The following is a 7,599-nucleotide window of genomic DNA, read 5'->3' as shown; positions in this document are numbered from 1 at the left end:
TATATATATATATGTTGTTGTACTTGGGGATGGTCATATTGCCAGTTTAGCCAATATATATATATATATATATATCTACATACATATGTATATGTATATATCTACATATATATATACATACATGTAAAAATATCACACGTACACATATACACGTATATACACAGACACATACACACACACACACACACACACACACATATATATATATATATACACATATACATGTATATGTGTGTGTATGTGTGATATCTGTTTAGTGTATGTGTACATATGTAGCTGTATTAGGTAATGCCTCTAAGTGTAATTTCCCTCCATTTGATACAATATCATATCTTGCATGCAAGTTCATGTTACATTTTCCCTAAGTCTAACCTTAATTCCTGCAATTATAAACTATTTACCACATCCGAGCAAACTCTATACAGGTGAGTAGTTAAATCGTTTTGTTCCACAGCCTTCAAGGGAAACTGTTTTGCATCAACACCTCTGGGTTCCCTGCTCACCTGTTGTGTTTGTTATATTCTGATTATAAATCTCCCCTCGTTTAATTTATATATATATATATATTTATATTCTTCTATACTGTTGTAAGTCTTCGAGATTTTAGTTACTAACAAGGAGAATGCCTTTGCGTCTGACTAAATACTTTTTCCCTTCTCTCTGTCCTTTAAACTTAATCTATATTGCTTTTAAACTTAAAACATTTGAGCATTATATTTTAATTTAATTATCTGTTACCGTGGAATAGATATGTGCCATCTAGTTACCAGTATAAAGATATTGCGTCAAGTTAAAAATAATTATTAGTGCTTAATGTCGTTCTCACGTTACAGAAATTTCTTTTCCTGGATTCACTGTTCCGCATATCTTCTACGAGTAGGATTTATGTCAAAGTACTAACTATTACATAGGGGTTTTGTTGCTGTTTCATCTCAGAGTTAGTTCTAATCCATCAAAACTAACCCAATAATCAAAGGCGTCCCCATGATCTTCTTGCAGACCTAAGATCAAAGGTTTTCTATTTATGAGCATTCCATTTGTGAGCATTCCGTTTGTGAGCAACCCGTCTTTTATTCAGCACAGGCAATACCGGCTAGATCTAATAGCAAGATTAACATGTTCTACGGGTCCGCATTTCAGGGAACTCGTGCTGCTGTACATCGTTGTACTCTGTTGACTTCACCTGTCGCAAACATTTGCATGATTAGGGTTGCACCAAGTCTTTAACTACTCCCAAAGGTCTGATACAATTTAAATTAAATTAAATGGCAATGTGATAAATGGGCTGGTATCCTTTTGGCGAATACTAATTGTCATTCAGTGCATTAAATTCGTCAAAAATTAATTGAGCTTTACTATTTTTCTCATCGATAAAATTAGTTGAACGAATCGAATTATTACTAATATATTATAACTAATTTATTACTAATGTATTATTACTAATTTAATACTCATATATTATTATTAATAAATATATAATGGACGTCAATCCTAACCATTCCGATAAATTAAATTTGGATTTCTAAACAAGTGTATAGCATTTTACTGTATACAATTTCTACTTAAATTTTCTGTTTGTTAAGCAAAACTAAATCACAAATAAGTTTAAGATTAATGTAGTTACATTTTAATTGTTAGACCTAAAAACAAATTCGCCTATTTAGGTTATGTATAAGAGAACAATTTAGCTGCTGAAGTAAAGCTGTAAAATATTAGTGATTCATGTTATGTTGTAAGCATTTATGCTTTATTTTTAGGTTTGGTATAAAATGAACTCAGGAGTGTCTGCCGTCTAAATTTGACTCATAGTTTATCACGTCTAGATCGCTATAGTCCAAGAGTAATTTTCCGTCTCAAAGATATCGGCCAGCAGATGAGTATCATGTTTTATGAATAGTGGAAGCCATATTCTCATTTGGATTCCTCCCTCGGCCGCCATCACCTGCTGCTTCATCTATATACATTGTTTCTTCAAATATACAATCGAATTCTTTAAAAGAAATAATTGTAATTTGACGATTTGGTCGCGCATGCATCTGGGACAAAAATGACGACCGACTTCTGTTCCCCTTTCTTATGCTAATACATACATACATACATACATACATACATACATACATGAAGACATACATGCAGACATATACACGTACATACATATATACATACATACACCTCTCCGCCATATATATATATATATATATATATATATATATATATATATATAGAGAGAGAGAGAGAGAGAGAGAGAGAAAGAAAGAGATACATAATTAAACTCAAAATCCGTGGGCATGCCCACACACACACATGTATGTAAGTAGTTATTTAGCATTTTAATTCTATTTATCATTTAAATGATAAAGCACTTCTCAGTTACCCTCAAGTAATTGGATTTGTATATAAAAACGTGTGCGCATGCGTGAGTGTGTGTGTGTGTGTGTGTGTGTGTGTGTTTGTTTGCATGTAATTTGTATGTAGTTGTATACGTGTATATGTGTGTACGTATATATGTGTGTGTGTGTATATCTATCTTTCTGTCTAGAGAGAGAGAGAGAGAGAGCTTGATATATAAATATAAACACACACACGCACCTACATGTTTTATATATATATATATATAAATATATATATACATACAAATGGACATATATTTCTATAATAATAGAAAAAAAGAGCGCACTTACATACATGCACACACACACACACACGCAAGCGCACACACACACACAAACGCACACACACACACAAACACACACACACACACATATATATATATACAAACATACTCACGCACAAACCCACACCCTTCCATCCCGTCGTGATCGTAAAATTCCAGTGTCATGAATGAACTTATAAATCGCGGTCGTCTTTACAACTGAGCCAGTATGCACACTGCTCCTAGACGGTGACCACTTTTTTAAGCCTCAACATGCATTCTTATTCTTTTTCTCTCCATCTTTCTAATCGCCTAATATCATTTTTGTGTACTTTATCATTATAATCGTCCTCAGCTTCATCAACATAACTGCCATCATTGTAAGTTGGGTGTCGATAAAGTAAATATCAGTCGAGCACTGCTGTCGATGTAATCGATTTACCCCTTACCTGAAAATGCTGGCATTGTGCCAAAATTGGAAACCATTATTATCATTATTATTATTAATGTTGCTGATGTTGTTTTTGTTCAGAGTTGCATATACAACCTGGACAGACGAAGCATGTACAGCAATGGGTGTGTTCTTATGAATACATGAGAAAATTGAATTTTCCAGGTTGTACTCAATGAACAAGTTTTGTTTATCAAGAAGGAACTTTAGTATGTTCACCCGTCATCATCTTAACGGGACATTATTAGCAACTGGTTGGCACAGAGTTAACATGAAATAAAGGCTTGATGATTTCTGAAGACCACAAATCTAGTCTGGAAACGGGACATTATTAGCAACTGGTTGGCACAGTTAACATGAAATAAAGGCTTGATGATTTCTGAAGATCACAAATCTAGTCTGGATACATGTGGTCTTGTGGTAGCAGGAAAAACAAAACAAAAACCCCTAAAAAAAACAAGAAGAAGAACCAAAAAGCGAAACAGAAAAAAGATCGATGATGCGACTGCGTAGTAGAAACCTCAGTGATTCGATGTGTGGCTGTCAAGGCCAGTTAAGAGCTCTGTTCTCATAAGAACTGTTAAAACAAAGCAAAATCAAAGACGAAGGCATCAACAACCTCAGTAACCACAGCAGCAAGCTGCAGAGACTATGTTTTCATAGTATCACCGGCCAGAGCTTCGAGGATCCGGAAAAGTCGCATCGACCTCAGTACAGAAGCCTACGATCAGGAGAACGACGGATTCCATCTCAGTCGTACTTCCATATCATCGCAAGAGGGTGAAGGGCAGACGGGGACTGGAGAAGAGCGGCAAGTTTTCGCGGAGACAATAGGAAGAAAAGATACACACACACACGCACGCAAACACGGGCGCACGCACACAAGCGCACACATGCACGCATGCACATACACACACAAGCACACATACACATGCGCAAACATGCACACACTTAGGCACGCACGTAGACACTCTGAGAAAAAACGGCAAACAGAAACGCGCTGAAACTGATGGTGTGCAAAAGGGACGATGAGCTCTCCCCACCTCCATTCAAATGAGTCTCGGCTGTTTGCAGCAGTAACGTGATGCTGATAGATCTAATGAATAACTTAAAAGAAAAGCAAAACAAAACATAGAACAACGTGCTGATTGAGGCGAAGGAAATCGACACAGATTCAAATGCCACACACATGATAAATTACTGGTTGAATATGACCCTGAGGGTCGATCGTAACTTGAAACTAGTTTGCCCAAGGAGCAAGCAATGTGGTTCGTTTGCCAACCCCCCGGAGATAACCAACTTAGGTGGCGGCTTCTCACATGTTTTTGTTTTTATTTCTGTTTTATTTATATTTATATTCGTATATATATATATATATAGATATATATCATTTGTGTGTATTTTATCTACTAGATAAATATATCGTATTAATAATGTATTGTATAACTATTGTGTGTAGATACCCACACGACGAACGCTGGGGGCAAATAAAGTAAGTAGATGATGATGATGATGATGATGATGATGATGATGATGGGCGTGGTGATACTATTATTATTATTATTATTATTATTATTATTATTATTATTATTATTATTAATAATAATAATAATAATAATAATAATAATAATAATAATAATAATAATAATGATAAAGAACTCAACAAACAACATGGCTCAAAATAGATTAAAACAAATGTAAAGATAGAACACCCACAAAAATCCTCATTGCTTGGAACTGCAAGAGTTCACTGCAGGATTCTTGAAGCATGATCAGTAAACAAGTGTAACCTTAGTCTCCTGGCTGTGACCATTTTACCCAACAAAATAAGCTGAGAGTTTTTATCAAATAATAATAATAATAATAATAATAATAATAATAATAATAACAACAACAACAACAACAACAACAATAATAATAATGATAACAACAACAACAACAACAACAACAACAACAATAACAACAACAACAACAATTTACTATTATTGTTATTATTGTTGTTCTACCTTCACACTTGCACCAATCTTTTTCAGCCATGTTGGTAGTTGAGCGCTAACACTTCCAAGTTCATCAATTACTATTGGTGTCAGGTCTATTTTCTTCATTGACCACAACCTTCGTATTTCTCACTCCAAATTATCATGCTTGTTTATTTTCTCTTCTTCTTTCACATTATTATTATTATTATTATTATTATTATTATTATTCAGTAGTTTTATTTTTATAGCGTGCTTTCACTTCACTACCGAGCGCAGCTCTGTGCGCCTTGGGTATGTGCTGTGGTTTGCTGTGGTGCTCTTATGTTTACTGTATTGAAAGTGTTTTGCGTAGAATGTGTGCAGTACCCAGTAGTGCAATTTTCTGTATGTTATATATATTTGTAAGTCCTGGTGTTTTTGTTATGTATTTGTCTGAATATTTTTTTATTATACCTAAGGCACCTACTATGATAGGAATTGTTTCTGTTTTTAGATTCCACATTCGAGTTATCTCTATTTCCAGGTCTTTGTATTTTGAAAGTTTTTCCATTTCTTTTAGAGAAACGTTGTCATCTGCTGGTATTGAAACATCAATTAGAAGGCATTTTTTTCCTTCATGATCTTTGACAACTATATCTGGTCTATTTGCCTTAATTTCTCTATCTGTGTGTATTGGCATATCCCAGAGTATGGTTGCTTTATTATTATTATTATTATTATTATTATTATTATTATTATTATTATTATTATTATTATTATTATTATTATTTTCCGATTGATTTGCAACCGGAGACCTATATTTCCTATGGAGAGAAACTTCCTGAGAATGTGTCAGCTCAATATTTTGTGTCTCATAGATTGCTGGTCAAAAACTTTGTCACTACTTTTCGTGATCATTCCCAGGGCACCTACAACAACAGGAATGGCAATAGTTTTTAATTGCCACGTCCTAGAAATCTCAATCTCAATGTCCTTATATTTCGACAGTTTTTCTATTATTATCATTATTATTGAGTGAGAGAGCAGTGCATGCCATCAAAGCGACACAGGGGTAAGATATACGAAGCTCAGCATACCCATCATGACTACCCGTCTGGTAAGGGTACACCAGGCACATATATCACAGCCGTATGTGCACAACATGGTGATCTCATATCAAGATAATCAGCGCATAACCTTGCAGGTGGAGCCCAGTTAGAGTTTTCTTCAGGCCGAGTAGCCCATCCCACGCAAAAGGTCCTTGAATAAGGGTTGTTTAAGGACGTTGAACGATGATAATAATAATGATACTAATAATGATAATAATTTCTGGTAAAGGCACAGGGCCTGAAATTTTGGGGATGGGGACAAGTCGATTACGTCGACTCCAGTGCTTCACTTGTATTTATTTTATCGACTCCAAAAGAATGAAAGGCAGAGTCGACCTCGTCGGAATTTGAACTCAGAACATGAAATGCCGCTAAGCATTTCGCCTGGCGTGCTAACTATTATGTTAGCTCGCCACCTAAATAATAATAATAATAATAATAATAATAATAATAATAATAATAATAATCCTTTCTACTATAAGCACAGGAACTGGATATTGTGGGGAGGGGGGCAGTCAATCACATCGACCCCAGCCCTCAACTGGTACTTAATTTAGCGACTCCGAAAGGATGAAGGGTAAAGTCGTCCTCAGCGGAATTTGAACGTAAAGACGGACGAAATACCGCTAAGCATTTCGTCCGGCGTGTTAACGATTTTGCCAGCTCACCGACAATAATTTCTAACAAATGGATCAAATTTAGAAATGAATAGTCGATTATATCAGCCCCTATCATTCGCTGGTATTTTATTTTATCCAGCCTCAAAGAAAAACAAAAAAGAAAAGCAAGTAATAAAAGAAAAGAAAAAATGTCCGTTACAAGATTTGAACATTGGACCTCATGAGCTGCAATAAACTAGGTGATCCATTTTGGCCGAGACATTAACGACTCTGCTAATACAATGCTCTAAATAACATCTAATTAAGTTAAGGGATGGATTTTGTCACTCATATCGATCCGAGACCTTAACTGGAGCTTTATATTAATGATGCTGGAAGGATAAAAAGAGAAGCTAATTTCGACAGCATTCGAACGCATAACATAAAGAGCGGAAACCAATATCACAAGGTGTCTGCGAAATGATTAAATTTTTTATCAGAATAGCAATAAGGATAAATATTCAATAAGTGATACCTGCCTAATCGGACATCCTCTGCTACTAGAATATCATTTAGTTGCACAATTTTCCTGGGAAGCCGTTATTATATAAATATCACAAAACTTTCAGGGATTTTAAAACTTTCGTTATACATACATTAATGAAGAGATAATTTCAGATATACATGGATGAATTTCCTTGCAGTAAAACGTACATTGCATAATGAATTTTCTTGTGTGAGTGTATGGATAAGTATGTATACACACACACACACACACACACACACACACACACACACACACACACACACACACACACACACACACACA

The sequence above is a fragment of the Octopus bimaculoides genome, chromosome 11, assembly GCF_001194135.2.
Source record: "Octopus bimaculoides isolate UCB-OBI-ISO-001 chromosome 11, ASM119413v2, whole genome shotgun sequence".
NCBI lineage: Eukaryota > Metazoa > Mollusca > Cephalopoda > Octopoda > Octopodidae > Octopus > Octopus bimaculoides.
This window is presented reverse-complemented; position numbering follows the sequence as displayed.